The sequence below is a fragment of the Bos grunniens genome, chromosome 11 (genome assembly GCF_055505025.1).
Source record: "Bos grunniens cultivar Pamir isolate PY7600 chromosome 11, Bosgru_T2T1.0, whole genome shotgun sequence".
Taxonomy (NCBI): domain Eukaryota; kingdom Metazoa; phylum Chordata; class Mammalia; order Artiodactyla; family Bovidae; genus Bos; species Bos grunniens.
The window spans coordinates 51,639,568-51,661,329 of NC_141175.1; the positions used below are offsets into that span (position 1 = coordinate 51,639,568).

At 39.8% G+C, this 21,762-nt stretch overlaps 1 protein-coding gene across 4 annotated transcripts in view; it reads left to right on the forward strand.

Annotated features, from left to right (window-relative positions):
* Positions 1-6,223: 6,223 nt before the first annotated feature.
* CTNNA2 (catenin alpha 2) overlaps positions 6,224-21,762 on the forward strand; it is a 1,366,346-nt gene continuing 1,350,807 nt past the window's right edge. For all 4 annotated transcript variants that reach the window (XM_086323685.1, XM_086323687.1, XM_086323688.1 and 1 more), the window contains exon 1: positions 6,224-6,542. The gene's annotated coding sequence lies outside the window, so the exon portion shown is untranslated. The remainder of the gene's footprint in view (positions 6,543-21,762) is intronic.

The following is a 21,762-nucleotide window of genomic DNA, read 5'->3' on the forward strand; positions in this document are numbered from 1 at the left end:
GGTCTGCATAACTGTAGAAGAGGCAGTGACCAAAACCATCCCCAAGAACAATAAACGCAAGAAGGCAAAGTGATTGTCTGAGCAGGAGTCTTTACAAACAGCTGAGGAGAGAAGACAAGCAAAAAGCAAGAGAGAAAGGGAAAGATACACCCAATGGAATGTAGAGTTCCAGAGAACAGCACGGATAGACAAGAAGGTCTTAAATGAACAGTGCGAAGAAATAGAGGAAAACAACAGAATGGCAAAGATAGAGACCTCTTCAAGAAAATTAGAGATATCAAGGGAACATTTCATGCAAGCATGGGCACAACAAAGGACAGAAATGGTAAGCACCTAACAGAAGCAGAATAGGTTAAGAACAGGTGGCAAGGATACATAGAAGAAATATACAAAAAAGGTCTTATTGACCCAGATAACCATTGGAGGAGGAAACGGCAGCCCACTCCTGTGTTCTTGCCTGGAGAATCCCAGGGACGGCGGGGCCTGGTGGGCTGCCGTCTATGGGGTCACACAGAGTCGGACACGACTGAAGTGACTTAGCAGCAACCATGATGGTTTGGTAGAGCTGGATCAATGTCACCTAAAGCCAGACATTCTGGAGTGTGAATTCACGTGGACCTCAGGAAACATTACTACAAACAAAGCTAGCAGAAGGGACAGATTTCCAGCTGAGCTATTTCAAATTGTAGAAGATGATGTTAAAATGCTACCCTCAGTTCAGTTCAGTTCAGCCGCTCAGTCGTGTCTGATTCTTTGTGACCCCATGAACCACAGCACACCAGGCCTCCCTGTCCCTCAAAATGTTTCAAATTTGGAAAACTCAGCAGTGGCCACAGGACTGGAAAAGGTCAGTTTTCATTCATATCCCAAAGAGGTGCAATGCCTAAGACTGTACAAACTACTGTACAGCTGTGCATTTCATATGCTAGCAGGGTAATGCTCAAAATCCTCCAAGCTAGGCTCCAGCAGTGTGTGACCTGAGAACTTCCAGATGTACAAGCTGGGTTTATAAATGGCAGGGGAACCAGAAATCAAATTGCCAACATTTGTTGGATCATGGAGAAATCAAGAGAATTACAGAAAAAACATCTTCTTCTGCCTCATTGACTATGCTCAAACCTTTGACTGTGTGGATCACAATGAACTGTGGAAAATTCTTCAAAAGATGGGAGTACCAGACCACCTTACTTGCCTCCTCAGAAACCTGTATATGGGTCAAGAAGCAACAGTTAGAATCAGACATGGAACAACTGACCAGTGCCAAATTGGGAAAGGAGTAGTACATCAAGGCTGTATGTTGTCACCCTGCTTACTTAACTTATATGCATAGTACATCATGTGAAATGCCTGGCTGGAAGAATCACAAGTTGGAATCAAGATTGCTGAAAGAAATATCAACAATCTCAGATATGCAAATGTTACCACTCTAATGGCAGAAATTGAAGAGGAACTAAAGAACCTCTTAATGCACGTGAAAGGGGAGAGTGAAAACACTGGCTTGAAACTCAACATTAAAAATCTAAGATTATGGCATTCTGTCCCATCACTTCATGGCAAATCAAAGAGGAAAAAGCAGAAGCAGTGACAGATTTTATTTTCTTGGGCTCCAAAATCACTGCTGATGGTGACTGCAGCCATGAAATTAAAAGATGCTTGCTTCTTGGAAGGAAAGCTATGACAAAGCTACATAGAGTATTAAAAAATACAGAGACACTACTTTGCTGACAAAGGTCTGTATAGACAAGCTGTGGTTTTTCCAGTAGTCATGTACACCTGTGAGAGCTGGACTATAAAAAAGGGTAGGCGCCAAAGAATTGATGTTTTTGAATTGTGGTACTGGAGAGGACTCGAGAGTCCCTTGAACTCCAAGGAGATCAAAGCAGTCAATTCTAAAGGAAATCAACCCTGGATATTCATTGGGAGGACTGATGCAGAAGCTGAAGCTCCAATGCTTTGGGCACTTGATGTGAAGAGCCTTACTTACTGGAAAACTTCCTGATATTGGGAAAGATTGAAGGCAAAAGGAGAAAAGGGCAGCAGAGGATGAGATCTTTAGATAGCATCACGGACTCAATGACATGAATTTGAGCAAACTTCAGAAGATAATGGAGGAGAATGGAGGCTGGTGTGCTGCAGTCCATGGGGTTGCCAAGAATCAGACACAACTTAGCAACTGAGCAACTGATGAATGATAAATATGTTAGAAGATGGAAAGTGATAGTTGATAGAATCTGCAGAAAACAAGAATTCCAAAACAAGTTATTTAGTGCTTTTTAAAATAATGGAGTACATAAAAACAACAAAAGTGAAAGTTTCAATGGCCGATATTTTATAGACAATAGAAGTAGTCTGTTGCAAGGCAACAGAAAATAAGCTGAAACATTTAAGAAATCTTTGGGTACTACTCAGATAGAGCTTCCCTGGTGGCTCAGGCAGTAAAGAATCTGCCTGCAATGCAGGAAGACCCAGATTCAATCCCTTGGTTGGGAAGATCTCCTGGAGAAGGAAATGTCAACCTACTCCAGTATTCTTGCCTGGAGAATTCCATGGACAGAGGAGCCTGGCAGGCTACAGTCCATGGGATCACAAAGAGTCGGACATGGCTGAGCAACTAAAACTTACACTGACTTACTTCCTTACCACTCATATGCAGCAATATCCATGATAAGGTCGGACATATTTTGGAGATCTTAAAAAGTAAACTTCCTATGTTGTTTTTATTCATAATGGCCAAAAGTTGGAAGCATCTAAGATGTCCTTTAGTAGTTAAATGGACTGTAGAACATCTAGACAATGGAGAAATATTATTCAGCTGGAGAACATCCATACACTGGAGTATCATTATTCAGCACTGAAAGAAATGTTATGGAGTCATGAAAAGACATGCAGGGATCTTAGATGCATGTTACTATGAAAGAAGCGAATCTGAAAGACTACACTCTGTACGACTCTGGCTATATGTCATTTTGGAAAAGGGAAAGCTATGGATACAGTAAAAAGATGAGAGGTCACCAGGGGTTGAGGGGAAGAATGAATAGGCAGAGTATAGAAGAATTTTAGGGTACTGAAATGATTATATATCAAACAGTGGTGGATACACTGTTTATACATTCATCAAAACCCAAAAAAATTTCAGCAAGAGTGAACTTTAGTGCAAACTATGGACTTTAAGTGATAATGATAAGTCAATGAAGGTTCACAGGTTTTAACAAATCTTCCATTGTGACGAGCTACCAATAGTGTGGAGAGGTTTTGCCTGTGTAGCTGAAGGAGGTATGTGGATACTCTGTACTTTCTTCTCAACTCTGCTATGAATCTAAAACTGCTATAAAATATAAAGTCTACTTAAAATATGAATTGCTCAGGAGGATTTGATTGAAAAATTTCAGGAGCTGACAGACCGAATGAGGGGCCCAGTGTGTAGAGACCTGATACTTAAATGTATAAGCACTAGGGATGGTTTTACTTAGGATTTACTAGATTTGGTTTGGAGTTTGTTCTAAAAACCTACATGTCATGTCACTGCATGTTAAATATATACAGTATTTTTTCCATTTGTATACAATAATGCACTTTAAACAGTACTCTTGTTTCTTACTTAGGTTGACGTGTCTTTAATATGAATGGGGGAGGGGAAAACTTGTTTTTCTTAGGGCTGTGTATGTTTAAGTCATTGAAATGAAAGACAACACTTAAATCAAGAAAATTGAAAACAGCCAGACTCACAAGTGGTCTCAAAACAAAAGCAATAAAGTTAAAAATTTTCCTCTTGCTTTAGAATGGGGACAAATAAAATGATAGCTTTTCTGTATTAAATAGTAGCCATTATTTATACAAGGATGTTTATACTATTACCTGAGAGAAATAAATACTCAATTTAGATGTTTCCATAGAGTAGGTAGGGGTTGGAGGTTTCCCTTCAATCAAAACATGAAAGTGCTAGCAAATTTTTGGGAGACAGAGAAAAAAAAAGTTCAGCTGTCATTTCCTTGCTGGTTACTTAAATGGATTGACTGAGTAATTTCTTATCATTATTTGACTGACAGTTTGTTGCATTTTGAAGGAAGAGTGAGAAAGATCAGGGGCCTGAGAAAGAAGAGATGGCTTTTACGCAGTTGTTTTTAATTCTAATTTAAACTAATTATGCGGACAAAAAAATTAAAAAAGATAAATATTTTACAAATAACTTTTAAATTTTTTCCAGATAATATCTAATATTTTAAAAAGTCACTACAAGACAAAGACAAGGGCCATCTCATTTTGACAAGATAGCACTTGGTTTACATTAGGTTTCCCCCCCCCCCCCCCCGTCTGCTGCCAGTTAAAACACAGAATTATACATTTAAGCCTGATTTAAAACAATGTACAAAGCTACAAATGAATGTTCTCAACATTAAACAGAGGTTTCATAACCCTTCGGTCTGTATGTTTTGGTTTATCTCCCCATCAGCCTTTCCAGAGAATGAGAAATCGGAGTAACAACAAAACATCCTTGAGAGAGTATTGTATCTCATTTAATTGGGACTACTTTTAACCTTTTCCACGTTCTTGGACCATCTGAAATCAGAGGTGTTTTCCAACTCCAGGAAGATACTTCCTATTTTTATTCAAGTACCTCCCTGAGCGGACTATTTCCCTCTTACCACTTTAGGGTCCTGTGGTGCTTCATTAAATCTTACCCATTTTTTTACTCAAAATCTAGCTGAGCCCACTTGTTTCCTACTTGTTCCAGTCCACGGTACACGTTTCTCGTTTTCTACTCCGTTCCTGTGTTTTATCAGAAATCATTTGGCACTCGGAATTTACTTCTTGAAGCACGCTCAGTACTTTCTTAGCGTCTTTCTCCAGAATCGATAGGCTGAGCCTAGGATCAAGCTGGGTGGGAGGAGCATGCGACAGCACTGTCCATGGTCCTGAAGCATCGTTCCAGGTTGAGGGATTTTTTTTTTTTTTTTTTTCTCCTTAATCCTACATCTGGTGACTCCTGTCCATTTTCTCCCACGGATTTTTTTTTTTTTTTTAATGGTTAAGTGGTGATGACAATAGAAAAGAAAGGCAAAAATATATTGGGGGAGAAAGAGGAATAGATAGAGATAGAGGTATAAAGTCATCGCCTGGAGAGAATAAATCACAGGGGTTTGACAATCTTAAAACAACTGCAGCTGATATCAGGTTGGGAATGAGAGGGGGTGTAACATACCTGACGCTGCCAATGAAGGAGTGTAAAAAATGCGTGCACCATGTGATATAAATCCGTGCATGAACAAACACACTGATGCTTGTAGGCGAGGAGGCCAGTATCGCTTCTATCATACCAAACTGCCATTGGTTTGTTTGTCTTTATTTTTCTCTCTTGACTTAAAAAGTCACTTGGCACTGTGGCAAAACAAAGGCAGCTGTAACTTACCTTTCACGTTTGATATAGCTGTGCATATTTTTTGGTTCTAGCACTTTTGTAACAGTTACATTCCACTATCATCAAGCCCCAGCTGATGGTGGTAGGCGGAGCACGTGCTCCATGAAATCTCCATGTAAGTTCCTCAACTAAAGCATAACCTCCACGAGGACAAACACCTTATACTATCCATTTTTGGATATCTCAAAATGCCTAAGTAGAGTGCCTGGTACAAATTAGGGTCTCAGTAACAGTCTTTGAATTGATAAAAGAATCACAATGCCCTTTTCAGAGACAGCACTCAATACAGGCTTGTGAAATGAGCACGTTTCACTTGTTTTAATACTTCCATCCTCTTTTAGTCCCTTTTAAAGCGCAGTCTCCCCTTTGTCCCCCAAAACCTCTCTCCGGCGTCCGTCACAACCGTCACTGCACTGGGGCCCTGCCCTCCTCCAGCGACTCGCTTTCTCCCGCTCACCCTTTTTTCCTGCTCTGCAAGCCCTATCCCCTTCTCCCCTAGGACCTCTCCCGCACTCGGTGGGTGTCTGTCCCTGGTCTTCGGGCGGCTCATTGCGTCCCCGCCCGCAGGGTAACGCTGTTGTCATGGACACGGCACCTGCGCCCTTCGGCAGTGCCCCTTCGCCACTGTCCCCTCCCCCCACCTGCGGCGCTGCCAGCCTCGCTCCCCCGCTCTGCCCCGCCCAGCCCCGCCCAGCCCCGCCCCGCCCGCTCGGCGCTCCCCAGGCCGCGCGCGCCCGTGGCCCCCGCCCCGTGCCTGCCCTAGCCCCACGGAGCGTCGAACCGCGGGGGCCCGGGGGCCGCGGGGGCGCGCAAGCGAGCAGGCGGCTGCGCCTGCGCACTGGCCGCTTCCCCTAGCGGCGATTCGGGCCGGTGCCGCTCGCGCTTGGGCAGGACGCGGGGCGGGCGGGGGGAGGGGGGAGCGGCTTTGCTTCCAGCCGCGAGTGAGGCGGAGACCCGGGCTGGCGGGCGGAGCGGGAGGCACCGCACCTCGGCCAGAGGCGGCTGCTGCAGCTGCTGCCCTCTTCCCCGCCGCCGCTTCTCCAGTCCCGTTAGTGGTTACCCCTCCAGCTGCTGGGAACGGACGAGAGAGAGGAGGAGGGCGAGAAACTCCCACCGACCCACAGAGGTGAGTCCCAGGCAGAGCATCCTCCATCCTTGCCTGCCTCCCTCCCTCCTTGTCTCCCTCCCATCCTCTGCGTCCTCCCCTCCCTCCCTGCTCCCCAACCCTCCCGCCCTCATCCTTCCCAACATCCCTCTCTCCTCTCCCCTTCCAGCCTTTCTTTCATCCCTTTCTTCTTTTCTCCCAGCCCCGCTTTCTTCCCACCCTTTCTTTCTTCCCTGTCTTCCTTGCAGCCAGTCGCTCCAGAGCGCAGCTCTGCCTCGCTTTCCTCTTGTCTCCATCTCTTTTTTTTCCTCCTTTCTTCACCCCTTCCCCAGTGGGAGATCCCTTGCCTGGTACAACTGTCCGGATTCAGGGGCTTCCAAAAAATTGGGCACATCTACTGAGAGACACGCTCTTGCACAGCGGATACCCTGTGGATCTCTGTGTTGTTTGGATTAAGGGTCAAGTTGGATAGAGTACCGGGAACTGGAAGGAGAAGAGGGTCGAGGAAGAATCTGTGGATTTGTGCTGTATTAGGGTGGGGGTGGGGAGGGTTGTCACTTAGACATGTTGCCAACAACCCCCCACGCCCCTCTGTAGCAGTTTCTTTTTTCCTTCTGGGGAATTACATATTCCCAGTGTGTGTGTCACTAATTTAAAACCCAGTTTTCCCGGCTTTGATTGTCTCTGTGTGAGAAGCCACAAGGGGGGACGAGGAGAGAGGAAGAGAACAAGAGAGGAAGAGGGGAGGGGAGAGGGAGGGTGGTGGCGGTGGATGCCTGTATCTCTTTTCCCTAGGCCTCTTTGAATTGATATTTTCAAACCACCCGCCCAATATTTGCCTTGAAATTGAGCCCTTGTGTGCTTAGTTCTGCCACTGTCTACTTTAGAGGCAGAAACTCTAAAACTTTAATGTGTGTACCCCAGCATTATTTGTGGAATGTTTGGATCAGCATACAAAAACACTAGGGTAGATGGATTTGGGGAAAACAGAGAGCAGAGGAGTGGAAGAGAGGCACTTTTGTTCATCATGAGTTAACTTCTAAAGGAGGACAATAGACTGGAGTGATGAGGTTATACTCCACAGGCTTAGAGATATATCGTTTTGATAGAATTAGCTGCATGATACCTTTAGCAGATAACCCTTACCTTTTCTCATGCACCTTACAGAAATCGTGAAGATGTTTGAAAAGTACTGTGTGATTCTGTTTGTGGTGTATACCAATGGGAAAGTTGAATTATCTTTGAGACTGTTGTGAACAGTTTAAAATTTCAGTTGGTTTTGCACCGTTTATTTTCACCAAGTGATATATTTTACTTTGCTTTCTTTAGCTTACACTCTAACCCCTTCTGTTATATATATTAATAGTGATTTGGCAATGCTCCTTTTAACAAGTGTTGCTGCTGAAAGTTTATTCATACCTGATGGGATAGCCCTGCCTCAGAATTTTTAGTGTATTCATCATTTCAGAAAGATCCAACAAGTAGGATAAGTATAACTCAGAAATGGACTATTTAGAAGCCTGTATTTTGTTTTATCTATGCTCACCTTTAAAAAAACACACAAAAATAAAAACCCTTAATTTCTACAGATAGCTGTATTTTATGTTTAATGGATGTGTGGGGAGGGACTGAGGGACTGAAATTAATGGTGGATGCAATGAAGCTTCCAGTAAGAAACTATGCTGTGGAGCAAATTGTTGATTTTTTTTTTCTTTTCATTTAAGTTATTATAGGCTAGTGGTGCAATATGCACTTTCATATTTTATGGGAATGTAAAGTAGGAGTTGAGTTGAAGAGAATTACCTTCCAAAGTGATTGAGTGCTGATTTGACAAAGAGCTGACACAGTTAATCATCTGAATCAGTTTTTTTGGGGGAAGTGCATGATATTAGGAATGATGGATCCACCCCTTGCCCCAACTCCCCTTGATAGGATTGCAATTCCATTAATGGCTTGGCTGAAGCTTGGTGGAATTGTCAGTGTTACCAATGTCCTGTTGCAGAATTGCCATCAACCCTATCCATATTTGAGTGGTTACATTACTTAATAGCTAACACAATTGTAGGCAGGGCTGTTCTGTTTTGCTTTTGTTCATTTCCCTGGAATACCATGAAGCTAGTAAAAACCTTTGATAGTAGTTATATATGAACACAATCCGTTAGTTTTGTCCTAATTTACTTTCAAATGACTTTCCCCTCTTCTAGCATCTCTACTGTTCTTTCTCTGTGGAGCTTTGTGGTTGTGAGCTAGGGGAGGAGGCAGCCCCTCAGACAGCCCTGCTCTTCCTTGATCGCAGTTTTGATTTACAGAGTGATGTGGGTGTATGCCTCTGTTTTTAATACTGTGCTTACTATGGAAAGAAAAATACTGTTTATTTGTCTCCTTTGTAAACATTCATCTAGTGAGTGAAAACAAAATTTACAAGTTATTAACAGATAGAAGAGAAGATAACATTTGTTTACAGCAAGATTTTGAGAGAGACTTGAGTAAAATGAACAAAATATGAAACTGAAGAACTAGTGTCTTAAAAAAGCAGCTCTGCTACTCTGATCATTATTCACTTTACAGATAAAGTCCAACCAACTTCCTCTGAAGAATTTAACTTCTGGAGACTTCTTGCTTTACTTGACTAGACCTTTAACAATGTATGGTACAGATAAAAACCCAGTAGTACATCTTATAGACCCTGTAGCAAATATTCTGGAACATTCTCTATGGTTTTCTCAGAGCTCTTAAAACCATGCAACCCTAAGCTAAGTGTATGAGGTTTTGAAAAGAAGTAAAAAGACACTGTCTTTGACCTTAGCTTATAGCCTAGTTGAGAACAGGCTTTTGCATGAGGTCATATTTCACAGTGGTAAAGAGCAAGATCTTTGGAGAGAGCTTTAGATTTGAGTGCATGCTCTACTTACGTAGTAGTGTTATGCCCTTGTGTATTATTTAAGCCCTTCCCGTCATTTGCAAAATGGGAATTATGGTAGACCTTGATTCTTAGGATTACTTAAAGGGTTAAATATGTTAATCACAGTACTTGGAATAAACAAAGCATATCTTAAACAGTATTATAATTAGGAAAATGATTTAAAACAATCTAAGACAATATATGATTATATGCTGGAAAGAAATAAAAAGCAGGTAAGTGGTTAGAGGGATTCTGGAGAGGACAGTTATTTATGTAGTCTAAGAATGATAATATTCAGGAGTTGCAGTGGGGCTTGGAAGGGTTTCATGCAGGGTGGGTACACAGCTGGAACAAAAGCAGAGAGGAGAAACACCGGTGTGTTTAGGAAAACTGATTACTTGACTACTGGGGAGTGTATTAAACAGTGTTAAACACATACGGTCAGAGTAATTAGCCTCTCACTCGGGACAAGACAACTTGTTGTATTGTGGGATCCATTTTATCACAGAATGTGCAGCTACCCAGAGGACCTGTTTCAGTTCTTTGTCTTACACAAAACCCTACACCAAGACACAGGATTCAAGGTCTGTGTCACAGTGAGGACCCAGAGTATTCTTTCTGTCTCTTTTCTTTAAACTTCAAGACAGAAAGTTGACCTTTCTAAATAATAAAGATTTAATATCATGATTATCTCAACTCTCTCTTGTTTTGCCTTAACTACAAGGAATATTCCAGAATACATACTTGGAGAATAGTAGCCATTATTATTTTATTTTGTCATACACAAAGCTGGGCATTATTAGGGTACTTGTATTTGCTGGAAGTTTCTTTTTTTTCTTTTTTTTGGTGTTCGAGATTATTAATGATTCTCAATGAGTTATGCTCTTTTCAAGTGTTTGCTGGGAGACTAGGGTGTGATGGCAACAGAAGGTCTGTCTGGGATTGTGCACTGAGCAAGGTAAACACCAGCTCAGTGTGGGGTGATAGTTGCCCATTGGCTATGTCTGTTGACATGTCTTTAGTTTTGACTGGTGTTTATTGGATCCAAAAGCGTAAATGATTTGTGTTGTTTTATAGAAAAAGGATTTCCAGAAAAATTTACCTACAAATTGCAAGTTTCAGTGTTTATAGTACTCATGTTTACTTTATTTTTAATAGATAGACATAATTTCATTCTTTTCTCCAAAATAGTAAAATACTCTATAATTATTTTTTGTAGTTCTAATATACACAAAATTAATCTCAGGGATATTATCTTAAGATATATATGGTTAAAAACATGAATGTATTTCCCAAAACTAGAAATTTAACAGACACAGACTGTAGCATTTTTATTTTCCATTTTGGAAGCTTTCTTAATATTCTGATGTTTTAAGGATGCAGCAGATGTAAATAAAACTTTTTCCAATGTATCACTTCTAGTCAGTTTCATATTAAAGCACCAGTGATTTTTGAAAAACTACTTCTAGATGCTTTAATTTTCCTTGTAAGTGAATTTTTACTTTCGAGCTGAATTCTAACTCAACCACAAATATGCATTCCACAGCTCTTTGAAATTGTAACTCATTATACAAAAGTGATAGTCTGACCTTATACAGCTTAATTTTATAGGGCTTTTATTCATTCTTATTTAAAGGCCATATCTGTATATACAACTCAGACTGTTATTTTTCAGATGTGAAGATAATGTGCAATAACAGGAATGAAAAAGAAGCAACTATGTTCTCTGTAAATTAAGCAATGACCTTAACTTATAGAGAACATGGAAAAGTAGAATAAGGATGAGATAAAGTTAATTTTGTTTCATCTGTTGAGCTAAAAACTTTTTAACTGCTTGTTCAGTTAATAGGACACTTGTAATATGCTCGTATGTGTAAATGGGGCTTATATTGTTTGTTAGATATCTGCGGTAAATCCAAGATCCTTTTTTTTCATGGCACCTTGATATTTCACAACTCAAGCCATGAACTCCAGTGGGGGTATGTCAGTTCTTTGACAGCTACTCAGAAACCACAGTGACTCCGTAAAAGACCAGAGAATCTGATATTTGTACCAGAGCAAGTGGGCAAAACTCAGATCTGTCTCCATCAACTTTTGAGTTGGGTATTTATTTTGTAAGTAGAGAGCAAGAGGGCAAGAGGGCTCAGAAATGATGGATGGAAAGAAAGTGTAAATTTCATGTTAGTTTTTGGAGCTCTCTGCCCAGCAGGTTCAGCTATCCTTTTTGCCTCTTTACTGCCTCTTCACTGGTGGCATGTGTAATTTCCGAGGTGGGGAAGCCGATTTTCTTATGTAACATGAGATCAGCTTGTGACATCTAAAGCTCACTATCAGTCATTCTGGTCCCTTGGTGTGCCTGTGGGAGGGACTGTCAGCAAGTTTTTTCCAAATCTGTTTCTCTGGTACATTGTAAAGCAGTCCTGATGTTCTCTGTGTATCATTTTATTTCTTACTGTTTCTTTGTATCTATCTTATTTCTACCTTATGATTCTTGAGCTTTAAAATAACAGGGTATGGTTCATTCTCTTCTGATTTTCTGATTAGACAACATTTCCATGAGAAGAATACAGTCTTAAAATTTTGTCTTTAATTCATAGGGCTTGAGTTCAGTTCAGTCCAGTTGCTCAGTTGTGTCTGACTCTTTGTGACCCATGGACTGCAGCACGCCAGGCTACACTGTCCATCACCAAACTCCCAGACCCTACTCAAACTCACATCCACTGTGTTGGTGATGCCATCCAAGCATCTCATCCTCTGTCATCCCCTTCTCTTCCTGTCTTCAATCTTTCCCAGCATCAGGGTCTTTTCCAGTGAATTGGTTCTTTGCAGCAGGTGGCCAAAGTAGTGGAGTTTCAGCTTCAGCATCTGTCCTTCCAATGAATATTCAGGAATGATTTCCTTTAGGATTGACTGGTTGGATTGAGGCAGTTGTTAAATATCATTGATGCATCTTTTAGTAAGGAGGTAGAAATGTCCCTTAACTACCTCATAAAGAGCTAATTGCCCTCAACTATTTCTTAGAAAAGGTGTCCCCTAACTCTTGAGAGTATACCAGTTGTCCCCAGTATTTTTCTTTAGACATCGATACCTGCCAGAGTAATTTCACAAAATGTGCTTCTGTTTTCCTTCTAAATGCAGAAATGGCATAAAGAAGTATATACAGAACTCATTGGGGAAAAAAAAAAGTGTCATCGTCTAAATTTATCCCTCTATTCAGTTATGCTATCTATGCATTTTAAAAATCACATTTATCTAACATGAATTCATTCAACAGGTATTTTTTTAAATGTCTGCTCCATGCAGAGCATTGGGCTAGAAAGTACAATTTTATCACAAAACTGAATCAGGAATTAGGACACCTGGGTTTTTCCTCCAGATTTTCAGCTGATTGACTAAGTGAAGGGAAGTGAACGTCTCCCAGTCATGTCTGACTCTGCGAGCCCATGGACTGTAACCCGCTAGGCTCCTCTGTCCATAGGTTTCTACAGGAATATTGGAGTGGGTACCTATTCCCTTCTCCAGGGGACCTTCCTGACCTAGGTTTTGAACCCGAGTCTCTGTGTTGCAGGCAGATTCTTTACTGTGTGACTAAACAAACTGGAAACCCTCCAAGGCTTATTAATTTAATCTGTACCTTTTTTAAGTGACTTGCAATGGACATGACGATAGAGTGTCTTCTAGCTATAAAATTCTGTAATTCCACTTGTGAATTTCCCTTAAAATTTCAAGGCGTAATGATGTATTTCTTACTGTGTCCTATTTGTTTTTTTCTTTTCTTTTGAAATATATACTGCTCCTGCATGAGAAAAACCTTTACCTTCAGTGTCACATGCTTTCCCTTGCCCAGTTCAGTTCAGTTCAGTCGCTCAGTCGTATCTCTGGGGTCACACAGAGTTGGACACGACTGAAGCAGCTTAGCAGTTAGCAGAAGAAATTACAGGAGAAACTCTTTATGATTTGGGGTTAGATAAAGATGAGTTAGTGGAGAAGGAAATGGCAACCCACTCCAGTGTTCTTGCCTGGCGAATCCCAGGGACGGGGGAGCCTGGTGGGCTGCCGTCTATGGGGTCACACAGAGTCAGACACGACTGAAGTGACTTAGCAGCAGCAAAGATGAGTTAGATAAAGTAGGTCCTAAAGGCTTTAATAATAAAGGAAAAAGATAAACTAGACTTTATCCAAATTAAAAAAAAAAAACAAAAACTTGTTTTTCAAAAGACTTCAGATTTGCTAGACCTATGTATCTCTATTTCTATCTCTATATATCTGAAAATGGAGTAGTTGTTCTGATTGTATATAGAATGCTTACATCTCAGTAAGACAATCCAACCAAAACAAAATATCTGAAGAAATATTTCATAAAAAGATATATGAATGAGCAGTAAGCATACAAAGAGGTGCTTGTCTTTTGTTCACTCAAATAATAAAATATAAAAGCCATAATATGCTACCACTGTACAAACACTAGAATGGCTAAATTTAACAATACTGACAATATCAAGTTTTGGAGAGGATCTGAAGCAAATGAAGCCCTCATACCTTGGTGGGATGTAACACCTTAGGAAACATTTTCTTCCTACTGTTAAAAATACTCTTATAGTACAACCACTCCCAGATGAAATGAAAACCTGCACAAAGGCATTTACATGAAAATTAATAGCAGTGTTACTCATAATAGCTTCAAACTAAAAACAACCTGAATATCCAACCAATCCCTATGTTAAAGTTACTTTTAAGAAGTAGAAAATAAAACTTCTGAGATATGCCCTTTACTTATCTGTAACCTGGCAGCAGAGGAAAGGGAATGCATTCAAAAGAATTTGTAAAAATGACAAGAAATGCTGAGGATGGGTGGCTCTAGTGGCAGACCTTGGGTCAGTATCCCCTCTCTGCTCTTCTCCATGATCCGTCTGCATCTAGACTTCATCCTTAGGTTTGGTGTTGTCTTGGCTGCTGCAGTTTTGAGCACACCATCATGCAGTAGTGATGTCTGCCAGAAAAAAAAGAGGAAACTTTTGCCAGAAGTCCTCCCTTATCTCTGATCTCACTGGCCAGCACTGGGTCCCTAGTTCAGCTAGCTGTAGGGGCTGAGATGGGTCAGCTATCCATGAAGCTCCTGGCTGTGGAGTGGAGGTGAAGAGGATGGCTGAGCTAAATGGAAGTTCAGTTAAGAAAAGGAAATGAACAGTTGGGTCAGCAAGCAACAGTGTTTGTTTCAAGTTGATTTAGCGGCCTGCCATGATGTTGTCAGTCTTGTGGGAAAGAGATTGAAGCAGAAAACAAGGATTGCAGTCACAGCTTGTTATTGTGGGTATGTACATAGAAACAGGTGACAGAGGTACCCTAGGAAAAGAGGAAGGGAGAAATTTAGATCCTAGATCATAGCTTGAACTGGAGTGGGAGGGAGTCTAGATCCAGGAGAATTGTGCATAGTGGGTAAGCATACAAATGATGATCGGCAGATCCAGGCACACTGGGGCCCGCGGAGCTGGGACAGGAGGCAAAAGTCAGTGCTGGCAGTAGTCTGGAATCCAGGCAGGCAAACTCGATTGCAGTTTGCCCATCTGTGAAATCAGGACCTCAGGCAAGAAGATTTTCATGTTTTGCTTGTTAAGGCAGAAGCTAGAACAGTAATTATTCTTTTTTTTTTTTTTAAATTGTCAACCACTTTAGATTCTAACTGTGTCAAGGAGAGGAGCCATACTTTTGCTTATTCTAATATTTCCCTGGTACAACCCTGGGCCCGCATTGGTTTCTTGATAAATGTTAGCTGATTGTATTAATTCTGCAAACTCATTCTGCCTTTGAACAAATCAGACAAGTTTCTGGTTCAACAAATGTTGCAGTCATTCATCAGATACTTTCTTACAAATTATTCAAAATGCTGTTTTGGGGGGCATAGCCCTGGCTCTGTATATGAGTAAGAATAGTATTAATACTTGATCCCCATAAATTGACAATCTAGTAAAGGTGAAAAGTGCCTGAGTGGTTTAAATGCCAGAGTATAATACAGTGTGTATTACAGTATGGTACTGACTTCTCAGGGGCATGGATCAAAAGTCTAGGCAGACCACAAATTGGAAACATTGCTTTAGCAAAGGATGGGGCAGAGATGGGGAAGGAGAGGACTTTGTGTTAGTACTTTTCAGTTCAGTCCTGCGTTGGTCTGGGAACTGGGACAGGGCTGAGCCAGCAGGAAGATAGGATCAATGAGCACAGCAGTGGGAGAGGTGAAGGCACAACCAGGAGAACTGAAGCAGGGATGCTGCTAACTGCTAAGTAGGCAGCTGACAAGTGGGACTGAAATGAAGGGCAGAGGCTGGGAGTAGAGAAATATTTTGGCATTATCTGTATAAAGGTATCTCAAGAATGCAATAACAGAAAATACACTGTTTCAGAAAGAACATGTTTTGTCTCTGACCCTTCGACAATACATGCCCATTGTAGAACATCTAGAAAGCAACCAGAAAAAGAAACTTGAGAATAAAAATTATTGCCGTCCAACTATTCGTTGAACATTGAGCTAATTTTGAGCTTTTTCCCCTTTGAGTGTATCTGAGTTTGGTGGGGGACTTGTTAAAGCAAAACTGAGATACAATTTTGTGTCCTATTTTTTTAAACTAAACATACTAAAGCACTTACTGGAACAATAAAAAAATCTTCCTCTATGCTAATTTCTATATAATGTTACATTGGTTGGAATTTACGTTTCTAGTTTTTGGCTGTCTACAGAGATGAAATGTTTCATAGATCTACTTTCAACTATGGGCTGTGTTATGGGCAGGAAGTTGACTTTGGTGGCCCCATGGGAGTGCCTCAAAGATACAGATCGTCAATATCTCTGGGCTATATATATATATATACACACACACATATATAATCAATATAATACATCATATGTATTATATATATAATCAATATAATATATATTATGCATAATGTATAATACTTAAGTGATAGGATGGTTGTATATATCATTTTTGATTCACATACACCTTAGCTGGTAGCATGAGTTATCATTATTATTTTTTCACTGCTGCCTGTTTTTTTATAGTGTGATTATACCATGGTTTATTTAATCTGTATGTTTTGATAGTTTGTTCCTTTGTGCCTTTTATTTTACTTTTATTTCAAACTTTGCTGTGGTGAATATTCTTGTGTCATTTTCTTACCCACATACTTATTTTTGAAGGGTAGCTTGATACCTGTTAATTTTGGGTCATGAGATATGTGCATTCTAGATTTTAATAGTTGATGCCTAATTGCTCTTCAAATTAGTTGTACTGATTTATATTCCATAAGTAGATGTGAAAGTGCATATTTCCTTGTTCTTCTTATAAAACATAAAAGTTTTAAACTTGGAAAATTTACCACTGGTAAGTAAACATGGTATTGTTACTGAAAGGTATGTGGGGTCTGGCTGTTTGCTTCTCAAAAGCCAATAAAAAGCCAGGTTATTGGAAAGAAAAGTTTGCTTTGGACTTCCCTGGTGGCTCAGATGGTAAAGAATCTGCCTACAATACTGGAGACACAAGTTCGGTCCCTGGGTCGGGAAGATCTCTGGGAGAAGGGAATGGAAACCCACTACAATACACTTGCCTGGAGAATTCCATGGATGGCAGAGTTTGGTGGGCTGCAGTTCATGGGGTCACAAAGAGTCAGACATGACTAAGTGACACACACACACACACACACACACACACACACACACACACAGTTTGCTTTGTTTCAGATGATGTCTGCTCTCCCTTCAAGTTGCCGGCATCTGAAATAAAGCAAACTTTCCTTTCCACCAGCCTGGACTGGCTCTTGAGTGGTGAGCAGCCAGACCTCACATGCCTTTTGGTAATAGTATCCTTGTCATAGAGCTTCTTTCTCTGGTTTTTAGAAAGGTTGATTATTTTTCCTTTTTTTTTTCTTTTTGTGCCTAATGGCCAAGTTTTGCCTCTGTTCTGATGAGTGTGTTCATGTTTCTGCACATGTTTTTCTGGTGGGTTATTTATCTTAAGTTATAGGACTTTTTTATCCTCTGGATATAAAAAAAATTGTTGTTGTTATACTGTTATAACTGCTATTGATAGGAGTATACTGTGATATCCAGTAAGTGATGGCTTTCCTTTTTCCAAAGTTCCTTATCTATTTTTGTACCTTTCCTTCAGAAGACTATGATAACCAGGTTATCAAATTCATAAATAACACCTTTGGTATTTTAATTGGTATTGTACTTAAGATAATTTGAGGGAGGAGTAACAATTTTCTAATTCATAGTCTTTCCATTGCCATGTCTCTCCATTTATTAAGGCCTTTTTTTTTGGGGGGGGGTGCCCTTTAGTATTATGAATTGTTTTCTTCCTAGTAGAAAGTCTTTCTCATTTCATCTTAAGTTTATTACTGTCTTGTTTGTATTTCTGCTGTTAGGAAAAGGTTTACTTTTCTTTTACATTTCCTGAAAAGGTATTGCTGATATAGAAAGTACGTCTTTTGATTTTTGTATTTGGTTTTAAACCAGGTCACCTTGTTGAAATATTTTCTTCTAAAAATTTGTTTTTTATCCTGTGTTTTCTTACTGGTTTGTATGACCTCTTTGTATAATATAACAATTCATGGTTCAATTTATATATATATATATGAAAAGAATAGTACTCATTTTTTTCTTAGTTTTTATCTATTTCTTAATTAAAAAAAATTTTTTGAGCCACGCCACACAGCATGTGGATCTTAGTTCCCTGACAGGAATCAAACCTGCACTCCCTTGCAGTGGAAGTTCAGAGTCTTAACCACTGGACCACCAAGGAAGTCCTTAGTTTTTTTCTAATTTTAAGTAAAATATTTTTTCTTCTGTTTGATGTATGAATGATTCATTCTTCATATATGAAATACATTATACCATAGTCTAAGCACACCTTTTTATTTTTAAAATTGTTCTCAATATTTCTTTCTTCCATAGTAAGCCAAATATATTATTGTATATATACCAATATCAGTATTTATTTATTTATTTGACTGTGCCAGGTCTTACTTGTGGCACGCAGGATCTTCAGTCTTCCCTTCAGCATGCAGGATCTTTAGTTGTGGCGTGTGGACTCTTAGTTAAGGCGTGTGGGGTCTATTCTCCTGACCAGGGATTGAACCTGGGCCCCCTGCATTGGCAGGTGGTGTCTTAGCCACTGAACCACCGGAGAATTGCCAATATCAGTATGTGTTGAGCCTTTCTCTACATACACAGGGTATGCATAGATTTCTTGTACTCACTTCCACATATTCACTAAGTGCATTTCTAGGCCTGTATGAACATTTTCATATGTGACCCTTCAGGTCTGGGTTTTGTCTTTTCTCAATCTTGGACTGAGTTGATTGAACAGTGTTCTGAAGACAATATTAACATGCTTATGATAATGCTCATGGTATTAAACTTTAAAAATTTATCTAAATGACTTTATTATTTAGCTATTTGATACTTTAAGTATTATGTTGTCATCGCTTTCATATTGAAGCTGTTGTAAGACATACTCTTTCCATCTTACAGGCAGCATTGTTTTTTAGAAATGCATAAATCCTGACACTGGCCAGTTCAGCACCACTAAGAAGCTTTGGAAGTCTCCAGTTCCTGCCCAGAATTAAGTTTTTTGGCACTAGATCTTCTTTTTCAAACCTTGGGGGACGCTTAACTTTAGTTATTTTCATGATCTTTTATCACGGGAAATTATTATTTTGAATGAAAACCCTTCACTGATTCTGCAGATTGAGAATATGGGCAAATTGCCTTGAATTGTAATTACTCATCTGGTCTAGGCTTTATGCATACATATCAGTATTGATTTATCATTAATGAACCCATCACCTTAAGATCCTGTGATCCATACTAACATACTGTAATAGATGATATAAATTCACTGTTGAAAACTGGAAATTTTTTCATTGTAGAATGTTGAGTGTGGATGTAAAATTTGTAGCAAGTGGCAAGTAATGATTCATAGGGTTGTAAGATATTTGCATTAATGCTGAATCAGTAAATCTAGTTCTCAAAAATGTAGTTAACTTTATAATAATTCTGTATTTCCTTAAGAATTACACAAATAAGTGTAAGTTACAAAGTTATCAATATAAGCTTGAATAAAAATATCCATGAGCAGCATATATGTGTTTTCTTTTGTAGTCTGCTTAAAAAATTTGAAATAGATCTGTATATCTGAGGAAATTTTCTTAATGCCTGGCTGCCAGTGAAAGAAAGTTTGTTGCCATTGCTATTATGAATAGCTGACCTCCTAAGTCCAGATATATTACATTTTATTTTGCTTGCCTAACTTGTAGTTGCAGAATTGCTCTTAACAATACCAAGTAATTGTACAAAAATAAATACTTATTTTGGGTATTTACTTAAAATATTCATATCAAAAACTTATAAGTATATGACATCATAAAAGTTTTATTAGATAGAATATTAACTTTGAACAGATTTGATTTCTATTCTTATTATAATTATAAAACAACCTATACTGTTACAGTTTTGCCTTTCATTCAAGAAAGTGCAAATATCTAATAGTACAAAAATACCAAACACTTACTTGCTGAAAATCACCCCCTAATACTGAAAGAAACTGAGGCAGTTCTAAAGACATCCATGTTCACAGATGAGAATACTTAATACTGTTAAGATGGTAGTATTCTCCCAGATAATCTACAGAGTCAGTGCTATTGCTGTCAGAATTCCAGCTGCCTTTTTTTTTTCTGAAATTGACAAACAAATCCTAAAATTCATGCAGAATCAAGAATGCCAAGTACAGTTCTTAAAAAGAAGAACAAAATTTGAGGATTCAAGTTCTCCACTTCAAAACGTACTATAATACTACTAATCAGGGTTGAGTGGTGGTGGTGTTGGTCTCGACATGTAGATCTATGGAATAGACTTGATCAGCTATAAATAATCTCATATATTTATAACCAATTTATTTTTCAACAAGAGTAGAAAGACAATTGGGAGAAAAGTAGTCTTTTCAACAGTTGATTCTGTGACAACTGAATTGTTGTTGTTGCTCAGTTGCCCAGTCATGTCTGACTCTTTGCAACCTCATGGACTGCAGCACACCAGGCCTCTCTGTCCCTCACCAATTCCCAAAATTTGCCCAAGTTCATTGTTATCAGTGATGCCGTCCAGCCATCTCATCCTTTGATTTCCTCTTTTCCTTCTGCCCTCAATCTTTCTAGCATCAGGAATTTTTCCCGTGAGTTTGCTGTTCATATCAGATAACAAAAATACTGGAATTTCAGCTTCAGCATCAGTCCTTCCACTGAGTATTCAGGGTTGATTTCCCTTAAGATTAACTGGTTTGATCTCCTTGCTGTCCAAGGGACTCTCAGGAGTCTTCTCCAGTACCACAGTTTGAAGGCATCAATTCTTCCGTGTTCTGCCTTCTTCATGGTCCAGCTCTCAACCATGTGTGACCACTGGGAAGACCATAGCCTTGACTATATGGACCTTTATCGTCAGAGTAATGTCTCTGCTTTTCAACACACTGTCTAGGTTTGTCATTGCTTTTCTGCCAAGATGCAAACATCTTCTGATTTTGTGGCCGTAGTCACTCTTCACAGTGATTTTAGAGCCCAAGAAGAGGAAATCTCACTACTTTCACCTTTTCTCCCTCTATTTGCCATGAAGTAATAGGGCCAGGTGCCATGGTCTTAGTTTTTTTAATATTCAGTTTTAAGCCAACTCTTTCACTCTCCTCCTTCACCCTCACTGAGAGGCTCTTTAGTTCCTCTTTGCTTTCTGTCATTAGGGTGATATCATCTGCATATCTGAGGTTGTTGATGTTTCTCCCACCTATCTTGATTCTGGCTTGTAACTCATCCAGCCCAACATTTCTCATGATGTGCTCAGCATGTAGATTAAACAGACAGGGTGACAACAGACAGTCCTGTCGTGCTCCTTTCTCAATCTTGAACTAATCAGTTATTTCATACGAGGTTCTAAGCATTGCTCCTTGACCTGCATAAGGTTTCTCAGGAGACAGGTAAGATGGTCTGGTATTCCCAACTCTTTAAGAGCTTTCCACAGTTTATCATGATTCATACTGTCAAAGGTGTTTGTGTAGTCAGAGACAGAGGTAGATGTTTTCTTGGAATTGCCTGTCTTTGTCTGTGATCTAGTGAATGTTGGCAATTTGATCTCTGGTTCCTCTTTCTTTGGCTTCTCAGGTAGTGGTAAAGAACCTGCCTGCCACCGCAGGAGACATAAGAGATGTGAGTTCGATCCCTGGGTTGGGAAGATCCCCTGGAGGAGGGCATGACAACCCACTCCGGTATTCTTGCCTAGAAAATCCCATGGACAGAGGAGCCTGG